At 44.4% G+C, this 24,320-nt stretch overlaps 1 protein-coding gene across 2 annotated transcripts in view; it reads right to left on the bottom strand.

Annotated features, from left to right (window-relative positions):
- disp1 (dispatched homolog 1 (Drosophila)) overlaps positions 1 to 24,320 on the bottom strand; it is a 106,309-nt gene that overhangs the window by 68,374 nt on the left and 13,615 nt on the right. For both annotated transcript variants that reach the window (XM_084953503.1, XM_084953502.1), the window contains one exon: positions 4,938 to 5,015. The gene's annotated coding sequence lies outside the window, so the exon portion shown is untranslated. The remainder of the gene's footprint in view (positions 1 to 4,937; positions 5,016 to 24,320) is intronic.

Here is a 24,320-nt window from a genome sequence, read left to right on the forward strand (position 1 = left end):
GTAAAAACAAAGAATTGCCAGATTTTTATTTTTTTTTTACCTGATTTTTGTTTCTAACAAAATGAGAGCCACATATGAGGATATTCGTTTAAAATTTCAATAGAACAGTAGCAGCATAATGTCCTCGTAAGTGGACATCAGGCCCTTGTAGAGCAAAAGTGAGTATTTCAGAATCAGAATCGCGTTTATTGGCCAGGTATATGCACAGACACATACAAGGAATTTGGTTCTGGTAGATGGTGACTCTCAAGCACAGCAATGTAAATCACACACACACACACACACACACACACGTGTCTATATATACACATTACACATGCATACACATGCATACACAAAGCTGTGTAAACCAACTATAAATAACCAATCTAAACTTATATACATAGAATACAGGATGACAGAAATGAAATGAGGTGGAATGAATACTACAGGATGTACATAAGGTGCAGTTGCAGTCGGGCAGTGGAAGCAGTGTGACAATTTGGTCTAAATAACCCCAAATGTGATGTCCACATATGTGGACGCCAGGTCCTAGGAGGTTAAGTTGACATGCACCTCCCTAAAAAAAAATCTAACTACATGTTTCAGCACTGCAGCCAAAAACTGATTGATCAATTCATTATTTCCTGTTCTGCATTTCTGGCTGTTGCTTCTATCACAATTTTCAGAAGCGAATAGAAGACAAAAGACCAACTTGAAGACAGGAAGTCCACTGCCGAAGTTGTAGAGCAACACAAGTCCACCATGCACAGGTACAATTACTAGCAATGGTGTCAGCCACTTACACAGGCTCTACGTAATTCAAACTTCTCCACTGAATCAAAGCTTTACTGATGGCATCAAACCAATGATGGCTTTTTAATCTACTGTCAGGGCTACGTCATGCTGGTGATGGACATTTTGCACTTTGCTGAATGAGCACCAGTTCATTAGGCGGTCTCTTATAAACAGCACCATCAGCCACACTAGCCGTGTGTCTTGGTTTGCACAGCTCTTCCAATCTGTGTGTACGCCTAGTGTGTTCACAGTAATGTACAAAGAAGCTCAACATGGCAGCACAGCTAGCATTTTGGAGGTGTGACTACAGATCCATGTGGACAGGTAACACTGGTTAATATACTGGTAGTAGTACAAATGCTGTGTTTTACTGTGTTTGCAACACAGACTGAGTGTAAAAGAAAAATGTCTGTGTGCAAACTCAGAGATGCGTGCGTGCGAGAGATTTCCTGCGTGTAAAAGGCTGCACTGCTCCCTGAGCTTAGATTTACATGTCAACATGAAATCATACATTGGACAGTAAGTAAACAGATACAGTTGATCCTCTGTCTATACCGTTGTTCTCGGTGGGACTGGTCATACCCCACCACACAGAGCTATGACCACAAATCATTGCAAATGTTTTGAAATAAAAATTAAGCTTCATTTGCACATCAGCGTAGCCAGAAAGCCATTTTAAAAATATCAAAAAATGAGAGACAAGTTTTTTCCAAGAGAAGCCATGAATCCATCATAGGGGTGTATGGGGGCACTGTGAGCCATGGATAAACAGCTTGTACCTCACTCACTGACCCAGTTGTAGCGCGGTGAAGAACAAACATCCTCCCCTTCAACTAGAAGCTTGTCTGAACTCGCCATACAGAGGCAGGGGGAAATGAAGAGGTCCAGCAATAGCTGCGTTACAGAGCAGTTCTTCCCTCCGTGCATGTTTTCCTTATTAGACTGCTCGTGATTACAGGACACTGATGAAAGGGTCCCGACTTTTCCCATTCTGATTGTTGGTTAGTTAGAGGTTCATGCTTTTAAATGGTTGCTGACATGACGTCATGCAGGAAAGCTGAAATTAGGACCTCGTGAAAAAAAATACTGCACTTGAATTGGAAAAAAGCCCTGATTAAACACCAGCTTACAGTTTTGTTGTGGACATTGTTATCATTACCTTCCAAAGAGCAGTTACAGACAGAAGAGCAGTTACTGATCCAACAGCACCCTTAGACAAGTCTAAGTGCCAAAAACAACCGCCCCCGGTGGCCACATGAGGCCGACTGCAAACACCGGTCAATCCTCCAACTCCCGTGGTAAAAACTAAACATGTTTATAGGCAGCTACAAATAACAGTGTGGTTTATATCACTAACTTCCCTCTTCATCAGCTGTACACGGCTGATAAAACAACAGGAAAACAACTTGTAATATACAAAGACACACAAAGTCTGCAGAACTGTATCCATGGTTTAATATTAACACCTGTGAGAACAGTGCCGAACCAATCGTGTGGTTGTAATGTAATTAAATATATTGTTATAATATCCGTGTGTGCGTGTTATTCATTAATAATAAAGTTCTATTAACTGTTCAAGAGTATATTTATCACAATAAAGTTATCGTGATGACATTTTTCCATAATTACCCAGCCTCAGTCTACCAGCGTACTTTGAGTTACTCCCTATCTCATTATTTCAATTCTGATTCACTCGGAAGCATTTTAATGGAACTACAGAACAAATATTACTAATTACTAATGTGGTTATTTGAACTGTTTTATTTTCAGTGTGAGGAAGTCTTGAGACAGCCCTTACTGCTCTACATTTTGGGTGCCATACCCTTTTCTCATTTTTAAAGTGATCCCGAGCAACAGTTCTGCAGGATTTTCTCTGGAAACCGGCAGCTTTTTCACTCATCCATGGTCCAGCCCAGACCGTTTTCAGAGGAATGTGGGGTTTTCTTTTTGTTGGTTTAGCCATTTAACACAGACCTATGAATCACCCAGACATAAAAACTAGGGCTGCCACAAACGATTATTTTGATAGTCGACTAGTCACCGATTATTTTTGCGATTAGTCGACTAATCAGATCATCATCCATTGGACGTAAAATGTACAGCTTATTGCACCAGCAGCATCTGCTCTTATATAACTATCATTAGCTTACAGCTTTAAGTGTTTAAGGTCTGTGCTAACTAACAATAAAGACAAGATGATAGTTTATTAAATTTTAATGAAATTTGCAGATTGTTTCGGTGAAGTTTAATAAACTCCTTGCTATCTAAAATATAACAGGACACCGGAGTAAATTCTCCAGCATCTCACACTTCTGATAATCAGCTGTCTGCTTGATGTTTATTCAGCTGTGTAAAAACTATAACTTTAATCTCAGCCAAACCGATTTACTCAGGAACAAATAAAATACTAAAAAAAAAAGTCAAACAATAACATTTTTAAGTTATCTAAGTGACTCATATATCATGTTTAACCTGAGTAGCGAAAGACGGCGGTGGGTTTGAAAACGATTTGCCGGGAGTCCGGTGTTCTCACGGCTCTAGTGACCTTGCCCCCGGCTCGCTATCGAGCTAGTGGGTAACAGACGTCTCCGAAAACGTCGGAGCGCTTTTGAAAGTATGTGGTGTCTTGATAAACTGAGCAGATATTTGAGGTTTACACAGCTACATTCTCGCCTGAAAATATATTAAACGTTTATTTTGTGACCCAGAAAGAATAATAAGAGTAATATTAAAACTAACTAGCTGCCGCCATTGTTGGAAACTGAGCTGGGCTGCGCTATGAATTCTGGGACAGAGCTACTTCTTCTTCTTCGGGGTTTAACGGCAGCTGGCATCCTTGTACATGCAGTGCTGCCATCTTCTGTTTCAGTCCGTTATTACACTCTTAAATCCTACTACTTATTCCTGCGTCTTTGGGGATCTTACAAAGCTTCAAACGACTCGTCGACTATTAAATCAGTTGTCGACGATTTTACTAGTCGACGTAATCGTGACTAGTCGACTAATCGTGGCAGCCCTAATAAAAACTACTTCTAACTCATGTCTAAACACAACACTGTAGATTCTTCAGTTTAATCTACGAAAGGTGGAAGGGAGGCTGCAACACACAGGTTTGTTGGAGCGATTAAAAAGGAGGAAAGTCAGCACAGACTGAGAGCTCTACAGCCGTCTGTAAAACATGGTGGGGGCGTTTCGGTCAGAGGTGCTGGCAAGTTCAAAAACACTAATGTCATTATGAATGACTAAAAGTACCATCAGATTTTGACACTACAAATCATCTAGAAAGTATCTGATTGACCCGTGGCTTCATTTTTTGATATAACAATGACCCCAAACACTCTGCGTGCAGTAAAAGCACGCCTGGACAGAAAACAAGCACACAGTGCAGACCTCGACATTACTGAAGCAGAGCGGGATCATCCTGACAGAGAACCGAACAAAAGCAGCCAAACAAAGACGAGCGTTGAATGTCCTGAAGAGGAGAGGACAGCTATTCCTGAAGATAACTTCACACGTGAGAAGCAGAGAGTTCAGGCTGTGTTAAAGATGATTGTACCAAATATTGACTTCCAAGCTCAGGTTTTTGCCTTATATGTATCTACATTCAATATAGTGCCACACCCGTTCCTGTCTTCTTAAGCTATAGTTCTTTTGCACACATCTCTGTTTCACACCTCCATATTTTGTCTCCTTTTCTATCTTCAGTTCTATTCCTGTTGTATATATTAATCAGCATCTGTGGGTGGACAGCAAAGAAAGGATTTCATTGCACAGAGAAATGCCCTTTTTCTCTTGTGACACATGACAATAAACACTTTGAATCTTAGTAAAACATGTTGATGAAAAAACACAAACTGATGGATAAAACATATTACAGGTCATATGTGTGATGCACCCACACAGCTCAGTTCAGCCTGCCAGCCTTAGCTAATACCTCTGCCTCTTGGTGGGAAATATTAAAATACAGACGATAATGAACATCACATTAGCCGAGTTAATAAAGCAACACGTGGCAAAGGGAGCACTGTGCAGACTGATCATCACAGTCATTTTGGGTTTAAACCACACTCAGTTACTGAATGAAGGAAATGTACAACAGGACGTCCCTCAGAACTACAGTTTGATGTGAACTTTATGGTGTGCAGAGCTACATGCCTTACCTGCAAGATGACGATGCACCGTGCTCTGCATTTGTTTATGCGGCCACACTCTCAAAGCCCTCAGAGACACCGGTCAATCTGTGGACACACAGACAACATTGCTCTGAAACACAGTACAAAATAAAATGAAAATCGGCTCCCTTTGGAAAGAAACGACTCCACTGAGTTAAAGATCAGCAGCAAGTGCTATCCATCTATGCCTTAAATAGGAAAGACTACCGGTGCCAATTTTCCTTGAAAATCACTGCTGGAAATAAGCTTTTCAAGGAATCCATGGAAGAAAAAATTTTTTAAGTGTAAGACAATAAAAGAGAGTCTGGTAAAAAAAAAATTAAAACACAGAGACCGAAATAGGCAAAATCTACAAGTCTGTTCCTTCCCCTCGACCTCAAAGCTGAGAGGTCACACCACTCGCGGGTCTGTTAATAAGGTCTGCAAAGGTCACCTTATTGTGAAGATTAGGCCCACTGACAGAAAAAAATGCAGCTTCATACCGCAGAGATTTTAGGTGATGATTTAACAGGTACAGAGAAGATTAGACGAGAAGGCCGGATAGCAGGAAGCAGGACAGGAAGGCATTATCCTGCCCCGTGACGCCGGTCCTGGGAGGTTAGCAGGTAGCCTAGAAACAAGGTCATGATATGACCTTGAGTATGTGCAAGGGCTCAGCAGAACAGAAGGCCATTCAAAGGCAGCATATGGTTCACATCAGCAGTTACTAAGGTGTGTGTCGATAGAGAGAAGATGAAGAGAGTGGTCGCCACAGAGGGGGTTAAATATGGACGGACGAGGAAGCTTTTAGTTCGTTTTGAGCAACGGCCTCGGGTTAGACGGACCCATTTATCCTAACATAACAGCTTAAAGTTTCTCCCCACACTCCAACACTGGAGGGGTAGCATTTACCCCCCTCCCACTGAGAGCAGTCTTTAAAAGAAAACTCTTTTCTACCTCAAAGCTTCCGAAAGGCCCAAAGACAATCAAAGCATCGATTCCTCTCAATGAAGAACATCCTTCCTGTTTTTGTCATTTAAATACATTAGATATGAAGACCCTTCACTGCAAATGTTAAAAATCAAAATCACGAGGTTCAGTTAGCAAAAATTCTGCCCTTTGTCATCACGCTGTTGCCTTTTTCCCTGATGCTTACTGTGATCATGTGACAGCCTGTTGGTGTGGAAAGAGCTCAGACATGCAAGTATCTCACAGGCAATTCCCATCAACCCCAGGTCGCCGCTAGGCCTTCGCCAACCATGCATACACCAATTAATCCGATGGCTCGAGTCACAGTCAACTTTCATTTCCAAAGAAGTCGCTCGAATCCAAGGTACCTCCCTCCCAGTACCTCGCAATTTCTCCAAAATATAAAGGCAGAGGCACCGTTCCAATGCAGGGGTTCGTCAAAAAAACTGAGTCACAGCTTCACAGGAACTAAATGGGACAACTCCCAAAATTCCTACCTTTTCGCAATTGTGAAAATGTTCCCTTTGAACTGCTGAAGACACTGTGTTGATTCAGTGGCAGAATCCTTCCCCCTAAGCCGCTATTTGCTTTAGCGGCGATGACACAAGGGGAGGAATTTGAGCAATGCGTGAGCATCGTAGACTCCTTCCCTCTGAGTGAAAACCATCTCCAGACAGACAAGTCGGCACTCAAGTCTTCATTCCTGCTTTGGTTCCGGGTCAGCCAGTCCCCGACTGACACAGTCAACATTTGTGTTCCTGCATTGTGTAAGACAGACCTGCTCAAACTAGGACTGCTCACTTATTCTGGTCACCACCTAAAACTGAACTCACAGCCCTTTATACATGCCTCATTCACACATTCATACAAGCACTTTTCTTCCTATCCAACATTCACACACCAATGAAGGCGTCAGGAGCAATTCAGGATTCGATATCTCGCTAAATGTTACCGAAGGATGCTTTGGCAGGTACACTGCCCCCTCCACTTTATTTAGAATATAAGACAAAAATAATCAGGCCCCATCTTATCTTAATGACCTTGTAGTACCATATCACCCTATTAGAGCACTTCGCTCTCACACTGCAGGCCTACTTGTTGTTCCTAGAGTATTTAAAAGTAGAATGGGAGGCAGAGCCTTCAGTTTTCAGGCCCCTCTTCTGTGGAACCAGCTTCCAGTTTGGATTCGGGAGACAGAAACTATCTCTACTTTCAAGATTAGGCTTCAAACTTTCCTTTTTGCTAAAGCATATAGTTAGGGCTGGACCAGGTGACCCTGAATCCTCCCTTAGTTATGCTGCAATAGACGTAGGCTGCCGGGGATTCCCATGATGCATCGAGTTTTTCTTTTCCAGTCACTTTTCTCACTCACTATGTGTTAACAGACCTCTCTGCACTGAATACTTGTTATTAATCTCTGTCTCTCTTCCACAGCATGTCTTTATCCTGTCTTCCTTCTCCCACCCCAACCAATCACAGCAGATGGCCCCGCCCCTCCCTGAGCCTGGTTCTGCCGGAGGTTTCTTCCTGTTAAAAGGGAGTTTTTCCTTCCCACTGTCGCCAAAGTGCTGCTCATAGGAGTCGTATGGTTGCTGGGTTTTTCCTCTGTATCTATTATTGTAGGGTCTACTGTACAATATAAAGCGCCTTGAGGCGACTGTTGTTGCGATTTGGTGCTATATAAATAAAATTTAATTGAAAATTAATTATTTCACATTGATCAGCTTTAAAGAAAGGGACAGATCCACACTCACAGGCTGCTTTCTAACCATTTAGTCGTAATTTTATTCACAATCACTTTGGGCCCAAAAAGGATGAATGCTGATCTTCGTGAGCGGTGTTTAACCACAGGCTACCAGTTGGACTGAACTTGTTCTGGAGGAACTCGTCTAGAGTACACCTGGCTCTTTCTTTATTTTCACAGATGATGTAAATGAGTAAGAGGATTCCAGCAAGCTTACTGGGTTATTTGGCACAAATGAAGGTTTTAAGCTGTCCCGTCAGTGTGCTGCTTTCAAGCATAAAATGAAGAGCATGAAATGCTCGAGTACACTCTCTTCTCTGTGCGATGGGACGGACTCAAACCCGAGCAGCCTTTCTGAAGATGTCGCCTTCTCACAATAAGGATCAATGCAACGATTGCCACTTTGCAATTTTCACTCAGTCTCCCTTTCTCCTTGGCTGATGTTTTCCACGGGCAGGTCAATAAGTAGACTTTGCAGGGACACTCTGTTTCACAACTACTCCAAAGTCAAGGAAGAGAGAAGCGCAGCAGGCTGTGCAAGCAGATTAGTAATTTCTGCAGTTTATGGATGCCAGCCAAGAAGCATCTAGCCTCGCTCCACTTGTGCCTTTTTTCAGCTGTTCGATCCCATGCCACATATGGAAATTGCTTCTGAAAGTCACACAGGACACCACACGGGACCAGGAATCTTTCAAATGGCAACAACATTAAAAGAAGAATAAATGATTAAGTCTGAATCAAATGACATGCGGATATCAACATGGGACATCTCCAGCGATGAAAGCAGCGGTGGAGAGCGAGACAGGAAAGGGAAGAGCGAGACCAAAACAGGCTATGGTGATGAAAGACGTTCAGTGAACACAGGAGGGGGGGGGGTTAGTCTGAACCAACGAGTTCAGCCTTTAGTTTTAATCCCATCACTAAGTTTAAAAGCCAACCTTTACACGCTCTGAATACTGTGACCAGCGTGCTAGGGGTAAGAGCCACAGATGAATACCCACATGTATTGTATTGCAAAGTACAACAACAATAAAGCCCTTCTGATTCCGATTCTGACATGTAGAGGCAAGCACGTACTCACCCACAGACACACCTGCCACCACACTGTGGGTGGAACATTTATTCTAACATCAGATAAACAGCAAGCTGGGATTCAGAGATCACAAAAGTGCCATTTCTATCAAAAACGTGTGCTCGAGGAGAGTAACAAAGAAACAGATTCCTTTTAACTGGGTAAAAGTTACCCAGTTCATACCTTTGTTTTCATATTGCACAACTTTCATGACAGTTTCTGAACTTTTCATTTATGCATAAGGTGCCAGATTACGGTATCAGTGAGAGGGAACTGTCACGCTCAGCTCGCCGTATACACCAATCAGGTATAACATTTTGAGCACTGATAGGTCACATAAATAACACTTGTTATCTCTTCATCATGGCACCTGTTAGTGGGTGGGATATATTTGAGACCAAGTCAATATTTTTGACCTCAAAGTTGACGTGTTGGGTTAGGTTTAGGTGTTGGAAGCAGGAAAAATGGGCAAACATGAGGGTTTAAGTGACTTTGACAGGCAGACGAGCTTTAAATGGGTAACCTGCGTTATGTTTTTAAGGGTAACCTTACCTTTTAACCTCTGGCAGTTCACCACTTTTACCTTTGTACCCTTTAAGCTATTCATTCGTCTGAATGACTTGAATTGCAATAAATAACTGGAAAAATTGGGGTGTTGTAATACTTTTGACCACTAGTGGTTATTATTATACGGACTTTACCTCTTTGGATTTTTAGTTCTTTCAAAGGTGACAGAACGAGACTGCAGATAAAAGTGGCAGAAATGAGTTTTCTCTGAATGGTGGATGGGCTCTCCAGCGCAGGGCGATGAGTTCAGCCATTCAACAGAGGCTTCACATTGAACGGAGCCAGCTGAGGCAGTAGCCTCCTGGGTAAAGGTGTTCAGGAAGAGGCCTGCGAGTAGACCCAGGACTCACTGGAGACATCATCTCTCTCGACTGTCCTTTTAACGCCTCAGTGTTTCCTGGATAAGCTGAAATTTTCAAACAATGTGCATCATTCATAATGCACCACACTTTTCAGCTGCAATCCATTTGTTTTTCAAATGTTAATTTGTGATATTTTAATAATACATGAACATATTTTTGATATTTCCTGCCATGTTTCCATATTTTTAACATCAGTTTTCTTCGTGGTGAATATAGTGGAGTCCATGCCTCGACGTGACGTTGGCAGGAGACCAACATAACATGACACAGGTGGCCATAATGTTATGACTGTTGTATCAATGCCCACAGACTCCTGTGTTAAGATGGATAACTTATGGCACGATACAAAAAAATAGCTTTGCCTCTATGGATGGTTTACGCTCCATCACAGCTGAGAGGGGTAAATTCTTATAGCTGGATGCTGTACTGAGGGGGTCTGCGAGACCTCGTCCACTTCTCTGAGTCATTACAATGAACGTCTTCTCTGATGTTTGTGCTCTCCGTGCCTTTTAGAATTAGCAGTAATGAGTCGATATGTCTCCGCCACAGAAAGTAGAGCTGCTGTCAGCTGTCAGGGTTAAAGCCCGTATCAAACTAAGCTAACGGTTTCTGCATAAACACAGCTTTTACTTTATCTCCATCACGTGACACAAACCACCAAGGACGAGTGCAGCTGAAGACGCACTTTCCTTCATGCTTAAACTTGTCGAACAGGTGCTCCAATAAAAGGACCCTTGTTGGCTTTACATCAGCTTTGCATCACGATTACAGTAACAAGCGCCGATGCCGTGAGCGCCAGGAAAGCATCTGAGTTCACCATCTCTGTATCAGCCCCGTCTCGCAGCTGCTCGCTGTGTGTAAGAACGGTTCGAGCTTCATGTTAGACTCGCCTGTAGCATCTTCATGTTACAGGAAAAAACCCATAAAAACAGAGCTGGCTCATGAAAACAGGAAGAACAAGTATATTTTAGCATTTCTGATATACAGGTGCATTCCTTACTGGGTTAACTGGGACATCGTCACTGACTTGAAAGCCCCAGCAACTCACCAAATAACTGTCCTGACATACTTCTTATTGGCCCCACGAAACCCAGCTTATCTTATGGTTTATTGTTATCATATTGGTGCCGGCTGAAATGGCTTTGGTTGGTCAGAACACTTTTTCTATGAGAATAATGAAGCCAGCAGTGTTGTGCCTGAAAGTGCTGATATACCCACGGGCAGCAGCATGCTCTCAACAGTCAGGCAGACAGAAACAGCCCTCTGATGTCACATGAGTAAAGGAGATGTGCTTCTTGTTTATATGTTTCTGTTTCTGCAGTGAAATGATGGATGGGTGAAAGAACAGGCCGGAGAATGCGACGTTGCAGCCGTGCAGCTGTTCCTGTGTGCCTTCGCACTATTACTGTTTGTGTTCCCAGGACGGATGAACAATGCGCTTCCAGGTCAGTCTCTAACTTGCCCTCTCATTACCGAAGGTCATCCTGTTGGAAACACAGCTCTGACCTCTCATGGCAAAGGTTACTCTCGGAAAACGAGGACTGGGGAAAAATGGGGGGAGGGTAAAAGTGAAGGCAGGAGAAGGGAAGTGGAGAAAGAATTTGCTCACCTTGACTTCTTGGGAGCGGTTCATCCAAGTTTTATCTGGATTTATTTGGCATTTCTTGAGGCCAACAACAACAATGTGATTTCAATTCTCCCAAAAAGCCCCTTTTAAGATTTCCCTCTGTTACAGCCCCCCCCGTATCAAGGCTTCTCAGCGCTCGGCATTTGGCACAGGCTGGGGGTGAATGCCTATAGATGGCATTGCTCTTAGATCCCAGCGAGCTCATTAGCTCTGACCCGCTGTTGTGCTCACTCAAACCAGACCGACGACGTGATCGGGGGGAAATTCGGGGGGGGGGGGGCATTGGAGCCTAAAAACACTTCCTGTAGTTAAGCCTGGAAGCAAAACAGAGCAGCTCCACAGATGATGGTGAGAAAACAAGTGATACCAAAGAGTGCTGAGATGCTGTCAGTGCAATGTAATCGAGACTTACGATTATGTACAGTAGACATGAACACGGTGGGGCGGGCTGTTTGCTGGAGGGTTTCAACATCTGGATCTTGTATTACACGCCTCTGCAGTTTTGTTTTTTTGACAGCCGTCCTCTCAGCTAAGCAACGACCCTGCTCCCTGTCCATCCACAGGGCTCCCCTCTTGTTCTTCTTTCCTCCCATCCTCTAATTTTCATCCTTCTCCTTCAGGCCCATGTGAAAAATCCCAATTATCAGAAACATGAGAAGTACAAACGGTTGGACGTGAACTTGGAATATGCTTTAAAAAGAAGGGGAAAAGCCGCCCTTAACAAGGGCCATGCTGAAATGTGATTGAATGCGTCAGCAGGTCGTAAAAGGCCCCCTCAAGATCAATGTAATTATGAAAGCTTTATGTGGAGGACTTTCCGGACACGGGAATGACCAGCAACAGGATGAGGAGGAGGGTGCTGCCAGCATTATGTTCCACCAACAGAGCCCCAGTAGGTGAAGAACAAGCAGCTGCCTGCCATCAGCAGCTAGAATAGAAGGGGAGGGGGAGGAAAGACGGCACCAAGAAAAGAGGCTTGTAACACCTGCAGCAGGGTGCCACGAACTTTCCCCAGGTTTGTCCGGCCTCTCCGCGATGCACTCTATAAATCCCTGTGATTAGCTACTGTAGCCGGGCTAAGGGCCACTTAAACCAACCCCACAGGGGAAGTTGTAGTGACCTCCTACCTTTGTGATTTAGGCCTAAGTGATTATTAGAAAAACAAAGCCAGCACTGATTCTGTAACCGGAGAGGAAGGGTGTGATGGAGGTGTATGGGAAGAAGAAGTGCGCGTGACAGTGCACTACAATAATAAGCAATTATTTGACAGATTCAGGAGAATTGGGAGAAATAACTTCTTGTTATTAAGCTATTAAGCAATGCTGAACCTACAGTCAATTATGCTCCAGCTTTCTGGGAAGGCCAAACAGCAAAACACGACACAGATGTGAATACAGGAGCTAAGCCAGCCAGTTTATGTAGGTAGTGTGGAAAGTGATATAGTTTGTGGAGTCCAAATACTAAATCAGCACATTATCAAGTTTTAAATTGGGCGTAAATCACACTCAACACGGTGGTGTCACAGAAAATTGCACAACATTAACCTGAAGCGGTTAACAAACGAGAATGTGCTCGACCCAAACGACATCGAGTCCACAAATCACAGTTAGGCCACCGAGTGAAGCAGCAAGTCTGCAGAGGTCTGTAAACCTGCTGGGATGGCACAGCTCAGGCCAGATCACTGCTGCTGACAGCTGACAGCACACGTGGAAAATTTGTTTTGTCACAGCAGGAAGTGGACAGTGCAAAAGTTATGAGGCAAAAATTAGGATACAATAAGAATAAATACAGTACACAACTGTACAGAATAGAATAAAATAAAATACTATATACAGTAGAATAAAATAAAATAAATATACAATAAGATAAAAATAGAATACAAATGCTATATACAACTGAGTAAAAATACAACGATGACAGAAAAGATTATTGCACTTAGTGTTATTGCACATGTGTGGATGTATGTGTTTGATCAGTTAAAGTCTTTATTGTGGAGTCTGACAGCAGTGGGGAGGAAAGACCTGCGAAATCTCTCCGTCTCACACCGTGGGTGCCGCAGTCTCCCACTGAAGGAGCTGCTCAGTGCTGTCACAGTCTGCTGCATGGGGTGGGAGATGTTGTCCAACAGTGATGACAGCTTAGCCACCGTTCTCCTGTCACTCACCACCTCCACTGGGTCCAGAGGGCATCCTAGCACAGAGCTGGCCCTTCGGATCAGCCTGTTCAGTCTCTTCCTGTCCCCGGCAGAGATGCTGCCGCCCCAGCAGACCACACCATAAAAGATAGCAGAAGCCACCACAGAGTCATAGAAGGTCTTCAGGAGTGGGCCCTCCACTCCAAACGACCTGAGTCTCCGCAGCAGGTACAGCCTGCTCTGCCCTTTCCTGTAGAGGGCGTCTGAGTTATGAGTCCAGTCCAGTCTGTTGTTCAGATGAACACCAAGGTACCTGTAGCTGTCCACAGCCTCAATGTCCATACCTTGGATGTTCAGTGGTTGCAGTGGAGAATGCTTGTGCCTGCGGAAGTCTACCACCAGCTCCTTGGTTTTACTGGCGTTGATCTGGAGGTAGTTCAGCTGGCACCAGTCCACAAAGTCTTGGGTCAGTCCTCTGTACTCCTTGTCGTCCCCATCAGTGATGAGGCCGACTATTGCAGAGTCATCAGAGAACTTCTGCAGGAAGCACTGGGTGGAATTGTGGGAGAAGTCTGCAGTGTAGATGGTGAAGAGGAACGGAGCCAGAACCGTTCCCTGTGGGGCCCCCGTACTGCAGACGACCCTGTCCGACACACAGCCCTGAGTCCTCACATACTGTGGTCGGTCGGTGAGGTAGTCCAAAATCCAGGTAGTGAGGTGATGGTCCACTCCAGAGTTCACCAGCTTGTCCTTCAGGACCGAGGGAAGAATAGTGTTGAAGGCACTGGAGAAATCAAAGAACATGATTCTCACAGTGCTTCCAGCGGTCTCCAGGTGAGCGAGGGAACGATGTAGGAGGTGAATGACGGCATCATCCGCTCCAATGCCAGGCTGGTAGGCAAACTGAAGTGGGTCCAGTGATGAGCTCACCAGGCGCCGAAACTGAGCCAGGACCAACCGCTCCAGGGTCTTCATCAGGTGGGATGTCAGAGCCACCGGCCTGTAGCTGTTGAGGTCCTTGGGGCGTGAAGTCTTTGGCACTGGTACAACACAGGAGGTTTTCCAGAGCTGTGGGACTCTTCCCAGCCTCAGGCTCAGGTTGAAGAGGTGCTCCATCACCCCACACAGTTGGTCCGCGCAGGACCTGACGACCCTCGAGCTGATGCCATCTGGGCCCGCTGCCTTCTTGCCATTAATCCTCCTCAGTTCCCTCCTAACCTGGGTGGTTGAGAGAGACAGGCTGGAGCCTTGTGTTGAGTGTGTATTGGATGCTGTTGTTGGGGGTGGGGAGGAGTGAGCAGGGTGAGGAGAGGAGGTGTGAAGTGTCTGAGGTGTCAGAGGTGGAACAGCAGCAGTGGGGGTGGGTGAGTCTGCAGCCGATGTTGCAGACTGCCTCATGGCTGAATCAAATCGGTTGAAGAAATGATTCAGTTCATTTGCCCACCTCACATCCCTCCCAGGCAGAGAGTTCTGCTGTTTGTGGCCCGAGATGGTTCTGAGGCCTCTCCAGACTTCACCAACGTTGTTTTGTTGAAGCTGGTTCTCCATCTTCTGCCTGTAGCTGTCCTTCCCATTCCTTATCAGTCCCCTCAGCTCTCTCTGCACCCTTTTCAACTCCTCTTTGTCTCTGGATTTGAAGGCCCTCCTCTTCTGCTTGAGGACAGTTTTAATTTCTGGGGTAATCCAAGGTTTGTTGTTGGAGAAACACCGTACAGTCCTGTAGGGACGGTGTTATCCACACAGAAATTTATATAGTCAGTAATGCATGTAGTAAGGCTGTCGATGTCCTCTCCGTGGTCATCACAAATCACCTCCCACACAGTCGACTCAAAACAATCCTTAAGAGCCTCCTCGCTCTCCTCCGACCATCTCTGTACTGTGTGGGTGGCTGGTGGCTCCCTGCGCACTAAGGGCTCATACACAGGGACAAGGTGCACCAGGTTGTGATCAGATCTGCCCAGGGGAGGGAGAGGTGATGAACTGTATGCCTCTTCTGCATTGGCATACAGTAAGTCCAGTGTTTTATTGTCTCTGGTTGGGCAGGTCACATACTGGGTGAAGGTGGGCAGTGTGGAGTCCAGTGAGGCATGATTGAAGTCCCCTGATATTATGAGAAGGGCTCTCGGTGATTGTGTTTGCAGTCTGCTGACCACAGAGTGGAGAGAGTCACAGGCTGCATCCGCGTTGGCCGAGGGGGGGACATACGCTGTTATCGGGATAACATGCGAGAACTCCCGGGGCAGGTAGTACGGACGCATGCTAACGGCTAACAGCTCAATGTCTCTGCTGCAGAGTTGCTCTTTTACAGTGATGTGCCCGGGTTACACCATCTGTCATTCACAAAAACTGCCAGTCCCCCTCCTTTCCTCTTACCGCTGTCTCTGGTCCTGTCCGCTCGCAGCAGCTGGAATCCCGGTAGTGTCACGCTCGTGTCCGGAGTTAGCGATGTTAGCCACGACTCCGTTAGCATCATGATGCTACATTGCCGGTACTCCCTCTGTGACCAGGTTAGCGACGTCAGCTCATCCATCTTACTGGGCAAAGATCTTACGTTTCCAATAATTACAGAAGGAAGAGATGGTCGATAACGTCTCCTTCTCGGGCGACGGCGCTCCTTCCCAGCACGACACCCCCGTCTTTTCCTCCTCAGCTCGCTGGGAATGTCGGGTCTGTCCGCCGGCAGTACCGCTGCAGGACGCAGCGCTAACAGCTGATCCTTACTGTAAACAAAGGATCGCTGCTCTGGGTCCCCAGACACGGGTGAAAAAAGTAGAAATAAACTGAGAAAAACGACCAGGACTAGCACAAAACGGTAGAACATGGTTGCAGAGTCTAATTACTAATACGTTAGTTATAAAAAAAATTACGAGAAAAAAGATAAGAAAGAAAGAAACTCAGAATGAGCAGAGCTGCTGTAACAGGCTGCCGCACACGGGGGGGCGCCAGACACAGAGGCCAGACACAAGTGCACCCAAGTGGGACAGAGAGTAAGCTGCATTTTTCTATTCTATTCTATTTCTGCACAGTAAGAACAAAACAACATGACCAGCAGACGCCTGTGAAGAATATTTTGCAATAATTCCTAGATCTGTGTAGGGCTGGGCCATATCATACCGTTCACGGTAATACCGGTGTAATGTTGGGCAACAAAAAGAAAATGAAATGTGGCGATAGAATATGGGTAAAACGCGCATGCGCAGTGCCTTTGTTTTTGTACGCACATGGCGTTTTTCGGAGAATGAGAAGGGCGAAAGTGGATCGTTGAATGACAACAAAGCACTATTTTTGGTAGCGCATGCTAGCCGGCGTCGTTATTACCGTGTTGTTTGGAAAATACGGCACACTTAAAATCAGTCCTTTGATTTTTCTGAAAGTCGACAGAGCCCCTTATAATCCCGTGAGCCTTATGTATGAATCCTGGTTGTGTTTACTGACCTCGAAACGAGTTTATGTACACGGCGCTCGAAAATCTGTCAAATGCTTTAGTGCAACTTTGCTAAGCTACGAAGCCGCACCGCTTGATGGATTGTCGGAGCATTACGGCTATCGTAGGCGGAGCCTCGCGGAGTGATACGTACTGTGCTTCAACACAATATTACCGTATTGTGTGTGTATAACCTCTTTTTAAGTTTTGTGGATGTTATACATGGTTATGCTGAGGATATGTTAGCCAGTTTTTATATAACTTTAATGCAAATAGAAAACAGCTGCTTGTTTAAGTGAAAATACATTGGTGGGTTTTTTGCACTAATAAAGTTGTGGAGTTGTAAAGTATTTTGTCTCGTGTCAATTATATCGTCAGTTATATCGTTATCGCAAATTTTCAAATGTATATCGTGATAAATATTTTTGGTCATATTGCCCTGCTCTAGATCTGTGTATATATGAGGAGACAGAGAGGCAGAACAGTCTGTGCAACACTTCACTGTGTCTTTATCACAGTTTTTTAAAGTGGGAGTTTTAGTGCATCCAGGCAACACAGAAAGCAAAGCAGATCACGTTTTGGCCATTTGGGTGCATGGCTCCTTTAAGGGTCTTTTACAAAATGCATTTAAGGTCTCAAGTAATAGCACATCTATCATATTTATTGTCAATCAGTGGCAATATGACAGCAAATGCAGGCGGAACTAGAAGGAAACTCAAAGTGCCGACACAGCAAAGGCCGATGCGTACTCAGCAGTTTTAGAGAAAGTAATCCAGATGCATCCAAATTTGATGGGCCCTTCCTGTCCACGTGCTGCACCACTTCACGATTAATAAAATTCTGAGTGGTAGTTTTCCAAAAACACACAGAACAGCACTAACTAAGCAGAAAAAGGACAACACCAGATATTGCTCACAGAATATGAAGCAGTTCAGTAACAAGTGGAAAAGATGCTTCTGTGAAAATTCAACTCCAGAGCAGTACAGCAGCAGAGCAAGATTCAAGGTCAACAATATACACAGTATACAGTGTACCGAAATGTGTTGTTTTTGAGTCCTTCGGTGAGTAAATTAAAGCTAGACAAACTAAAGCTGAGACAATAGAGTAACAGAGTGATTAAATGGTCAGATTTAATACTGAAAGGTATATCATTCATTACATTTTTAGACTATCTAAAATTGCAATCTTTTTGCTTTTATTACATTAGAAACAAAGTATCTTTAGGTTTCAGATTCTGAAACATTACACCCGATGAATGTTACCAGTTTTCTGACATTCAGCAAAAATGAATGAGCCTATAGATGAACTGATAAAAAGGGAATAATCGTAGTATAAACTGGCTAAACCACACTACGGTGCTAATGTTAGCCACACTGAGCATTTTCTTCAACATTTAGGACATTAAGGGCTAGGGATACCGCTGTCTTCTTCCACACAATATTGCTGGATGACCTGTAAACAATAGCTGCTGTAACAGCCGTTGACATGTCAGTGAGCTGAACTGAATCCTAGTTAATAATGTTACCCTCTTTCAAAACTTAAAACGTAGTTTCTTACTCGCAGTAGCTTTTTTCACAGCTCACTGAGCTCAGCTCCTTGTTGAAGACTCAATACTGCCCTCTGGTGGCATGTGTGTGCACTGCGCTACATTACCTGATATTCACCTCCACTAACCCTACACTTTAACATGTCCTATATGGCCCATGACTTAATCTAATCCTTGACCTCTGTGATCTTTCAGAAACACTTGCGTGCTGCTCATGCACTCAGAAAGTAGTCGTGCAGGTTTGTCGTCGATCTGAAAACAATACAAACGAACAAAAGACCAGATCGACGTTAACAAGCCTCAACCCTCCAAGTCAAACTTAGAAAAAGGCATACCTGTAAGTGTGTTCAAAAACTACAAGGACAGCTAGACAATCACGTATTGTCTCACACACACATACACAATGCAGTTGAATGCTCTTGACAGCAGAGGACATCCGATGAATTGAGTGAGACTGCACTTGGTGACAGGGGTACTCGGGCCTACAGCTCTGCAGGGCGGCGTAAAGCCTTGACATCCTGACCAGAGATGTGTGCATCCATCTGTGCATGCAGGGACTCTGATGCATTCACACAGGCAGCTCTCTGGCTGTAAGCCACATGTTGCAGAAAGGCTTTGGCTTCTAAAGAAGACAGCAAAAAACAGACTGGTCCCTTTTCTATGGACAGGAATGATTTAATTAACTAAAAAGGAAGATCTAAAAAAATGGATCCATATTTAGAGGGTCATTTCTTTTGCTTCCATATCAAGTGACCCCATCTTCCCACGGGACAATAAAAAGGGTAATCCAACATATGTTGCTTTTATTAAAGATATGTTCTGGTGCAAACATTTATGTCTGCTAAGTTTGCAGGAAATTACATATTTTATGTTTCCAGTAAAAGCAATTTGTTTGGGGGAAAATGGGAAGACCAAGTAACTGGCACGAGAACAAAAACCTCAATGAAAAACAACTCCAACGTAGCACCGACAGAAAACACGGTAATGGACCTACTGTTGGACTGCCAAGTGATATTTATAGATAATGCAGTGCAAACCAGCAACAGCAGTGAAAAAAAATACACACACTGCTAAATACTGAATACCCTGGGGTAAAGAAAAGGTGTTAAGCGCTACCATAAAACATGCCGTTTCTGTCACTGCTCCCACTCTGGGTGGAGACATGAGGTGCCAGTAACAGCTGGAGTACAGTTATTTAAAAAAAACAACTCTGCATTTTAGTTCCCAACTCTATTAAACATTTAACCTAAATGAACTTGAAGCCTGCCATTCAAATCTGCAGGACACACTGTACCTCAGATCACCTGCCCAAAAGGAGCACTTAAAGCACATTAATTCAACATAACATAAATTCTGACAGCAGATTAAAATCAGTGTTGTGACAATCTTTCAGCTAACTACATGTTACTTTATTCTGAGTGTTTGCTGGAGCCAAGACATTAGGTTTGGATGCACTTATAACTTATAACACTTATAACCGTGGTAGGAAAAGAGCTCACAGGACAACTGAAACAGGCAAAGTCTTTCCCACAAATAAACATTACCTGGGCAGGCTGCCCGTGTGTATTTAATGGCCATTGGCCACCCAAGAAAATTAGTTGTTTATTTATTTATTTTTATCTGTCTGAGAACAACAGCATCTGTCATCGATTTCCGAAACATAAACAATCCCCGCACTCAAAGGTTCAGAATCCAAGTCGCTGCTAATTACTGGCAGTCCTCAGCATCATTCAGCTGTATCCATGGTGACAGTGGGGAGGAAAAACTCCCTCCTAACAAAAAGTAACCAAAAGTGTCTTACTCTAAAAGGACAGAAGAAGAAGTGGAAACTATGAGAAAAAGATACAAGGCTCTTACATCCTACAGCCACCCAATACAAATCATGCAGTGCAAACCACAGAGCCCAAGTCGTGGGGGCTTAAGAGCTGCCAACACTCGAGTGAGCGGCATTAGTAAACCTTCAGCTTCCACAGCTGCCAGCCTGAAGCTGACCAGGAGCACGCTGAACCACTCAGAGCTTCACTGCATCCACAGGACGATGAGCCTTAGTGAAACACTAGTTAACACTTAGTGAAACACAGAAGCTGCCAATAGGTTGCCAAGGAACGAGGAAATGCAAGCCAAATGTTCCTGCAGTTCAGTTAAGCTGACATGTATGGTGTGCATACTGTATGTACACCCATGCCTGTGTGTATGCATATACCGTATGCACCATATGTGATTGTTTGCATGCAGGTGTGTCTATATAACAGCTCGGCACGCAGCGCAATAAACATGCTTTTCGTCAGCTTTCATCCACATGGAAGACGGGAAACTCTCTGGCTGAGAAAGACAAATATCTGAGTCTTCAGTAGTGGGCTGCATAAGCAAAACATAATGTTTTACGCCTGTGTTTGCTTTAAGTTCAACACAATTCAACTCTGATTTTTGGTTTTAAACAATGAAAATCTGCAAAAACAATGACTGTCGCTATCTAAAGCTAGCCCTAACAGCTAACAAAGAGCAGAAAACGGGAGTGCGTTCAGAAACAAGCAAGAAAGAGCGTGGGTGAGGAGGAAATGCACAGATGGATATATGAAGGAGAGAGGCACTGAGATACAAAGAGAAGGAGGGCGCCAGGTTAACCCAGCCTGCTTGGCGGGAGCTCTGCACACAGCCTTTTATTCGAGTTTATGGATGAAGCCAAGCCAAGCTAATGTCTTTGTCATGTCAAACAAAAGTAATGGATGGAGCTCACCCTCTGCTGTAGCCTTCCTCCATCAATTTCTCCACCCTTCCACCCGTTTCTGTGATCTGATCCCTACAACAGACCCTCCAGGGCTAGAAGCTTGGGCCCAGGCCTTTCTCGCTCCCTGGGAGCACCTTCCCACCATCAGAAACCCTCTCTGGTCTGTGTCACTAATGAAGTCTCTCTCAGTTGTTCTGTGGCAAGAAAGCAGATGGAACTCTGGGATGATATAAAACACGACAAAGAGAAAATAAAAGGGACGGATATCTGATCGGTGCACCCTTTCTACACCACCACCTCATCGTTGCATGTTTATGATACATTTCAGCTTTACCACAAACTGAGGTCAGCTGTTGGGAAATTATGGTGACATAATGTCCTGTCATAGACTCAGACTGAGATTAGCTAAAGAAGAAGCTCGCACTACCGTAAACTGAAAGCATAATCACTGTCAAACTGAGCTGATGTGAGACTAGTGAAATTAAATTAGACCTCAGTCTCACAGGCCTAGAGGCCGGTCAGTGACCTGCTTGTAATCAGCGGTCACTAAAGACAAATGGCTGATGATTGGTCAGCATCCATTTATTTGGATCCAAAAAAAAAAACCCAAACAGAAAAAACTTGGTGTGCAAAAAAGTAAATTGTGCAAGTTCCTCCAGCACAATCAGTGCGAGTCCGAAAAATATTTTTAATAAGCAAAGTATCTGTACAGACTCTGTATGTCTGCTGTATAAAGACCTGAAGACACAACTTTTACTTTGAAGATCTTGGCATCTTCTCTGCAACTGCGAGTGAACAAAGTAATCACAACAGGATTCAGCCAGTGACAACCAGCAACCACTTTCCAACTAGTTAGGGCAAGAAATGTCTCCCTGAAGTCACCGACTGGTCTTTAGCATTACAGATGGACGACCTGGCTGCACTTCCTCCCACGGTACAAAAATGAAGCCAAAATTTCCCATTTGTGGGAGTTGCTGTGTTGCACTGAGTCTGCGGGACTTGAGTGGGGACGTCACAGTCCCGCCCACACACCCGCTGGTCGTGTGACCCCAGTCCCATCTGGGTTTATGGCATGTACTGCAGGCAGACACCAGGGGGCGATAGAGACTTTTTGCAGCGCTGTTAGGCGTCTATGTTTTCTACAGTCATTGGTGTTTAGGTTTGTGTGTCTGAGGCCTTGGGTGAACAGCTTCATTTTCTCTTTGAATAATTAGTGTCCACTGACCAAAACACGTCCAAGTGGTACACGGAGTATAAGTCAGTCTCTCTGGAGCCAACCACACAGTAGGTTTTACATTTTTTTAAAAATTGGAGTCGCACCTGTAGGGCGGGGGCTACCAAAAATGGTAGGCTAGTTAGCATGAGTTTTTTTCTTTCTTTCTTTATTTTTTAAATATAAAACCAGCCTGAAATGGGAACTGCTAAGCTAAGCAGTTGTGCTATTCTGAACATCTTGGGGCATTAACGGTAAAGTTCACCCCTGAGAATGATCATTTCTGGAGAAGTGGTGCAGGAAGCTTGTGGTGCCAGTTTCTTTATAGCACATCATGACGGCCAACAGTTTTCCAGCAAAAGCAGTGTCGTGAAACAGCCATCAGGGCAACAGCACAATCCACAATGTAAGGCAGTGACAAAAAAGCCAGATGAGGAAAGTGTTTGTCCGTCAGGATCTGAATAAGTTCTCCATCTGTGATCATTAAGTCCAGTTTTCCACTTGCGCTGCTTCTCAGCTCGGCCTCAGGGCACAACAAGTCTCCATTATGGGTCTCTATAGGGTCCAGCCAAAGGTTCAGTCAAAGTCGATACTGTGTGACGAGGTTGAGTAATGACAAAGGTTTCATACAGGTGGTCAGCTGGGAACTGACAAAAATGACAATTTGAGCAGTTTGGGAAAACATCGAAGTGCGAGTTGAAATGGTACAAGCCACACCCCTCACATCCTGATTTTTTAAACAAGTCCTTCTTTGCATATCGGGAAACAAAGCTGTTCACACAGAACGGCTGATGGATCAGTCGCACACTGTTTTCCACCTGCAGTGGCTATCTCTGCGGTTAGTTGGGAGGTGAACTGTATCTACTGATCATGGCACAGTCACCTGTTAGTAATGATTAAGTCGAGCATTGGAGGAATGTGGCCTTGTGCTGTCCTTGGGCTTACAGGGAGTCCATAAGGTGGCATAATGTGTGAGGGGCAACAGTGTGCTAACCTTTTATCAGCTTAACTCTGGAGTTAAGTTCTTATCGACTGTGAGACATATCCCTAACCGCAAAACCCACAGCAACAAAATTCAAAGCTTTTAGAGTCTTGGCAGTGGGACACAAAAAAGGTTTGCATGTCCCCATCTCATTATGGAGGACGTCTGGGGAGGTCAATCCTGGTTCTTAGTATTCAGATAGGAGTGATTTAAATAAACATTTCATTCATGTTAATCGCCAAACATGAATGATGTGGAGATGGCTGAGTAAAGAAACGTCTATTATAAGGACTGCAGTGGATCGGCCGAGTAATGGAATTACTTTAGCCCTTTTGAGACATTTGGACATTGGCTGGCTTCTGTAATCAGACACCATTCTGTCATCGGGACGTAGGTCACCTTCAATCTAAAACACTGGCAGCCGATGGCAGCTATTAGTAATCAAGGAAATATGTCAGGTAATAATGACTGAATGGACAAAGAATGGTTAGGATGTCAGAGCTGATGGAGCTGAAGCACTGGAAAGGATGAAAGATGCAGTGACCCAATATCAGGTGTGGGGGAAATACATAAATAATCGATACAGCATAGCGATATTTAATTATCATTTGTAGAAACAAAAAACATATACACATATCTGAAGTGAGAGAGACCACCTGACTCCTGATGAGTAAGAGCACAGGCTGCGAGATACACAACAAAAGGCCTCATGAGAGAAACATGAGCGTGACGCTGTGTTTTCTCTACAACCTGTCCATTTAGTACCACTTTCAACTCAGTTTACCATTCAGGCCCCAGTGAAACCAGTTCAGAGGTAACTAAGCCCAACACTGGGAGGCGTATGAGCCAAATATGATTCGACAAGGCCCAGAACTCCAGGGTCAGGCCACAGCAAGGGACACGTGTCCCCGGGAGAGGAGGCCTGGTTGCTCCCTCAGCCGTCAACGTTCTCCAGTTTGTGCAACAAATCCTAATGAGGCCTCTCTCTGTGGGGGAACTGAGGTCCTGTCTGTGGGGATTTGTC

Source organism: Perissodus microlepis, chromosome 15, assembly GCF_051167445.1.
Source record: "Perissodus microlepis isolate ML-2025 ecotype Zambia chromosome 15, ASM5116744v1, whole genome shotgun sequence".
Taxonomy (NCBI): domain Eukaryota; kingdom Metazoa; phylum Chordata; class Actinopteri; order Cichliformes; family Cichlidae; genus Perissodus; species Perissodus microlepis.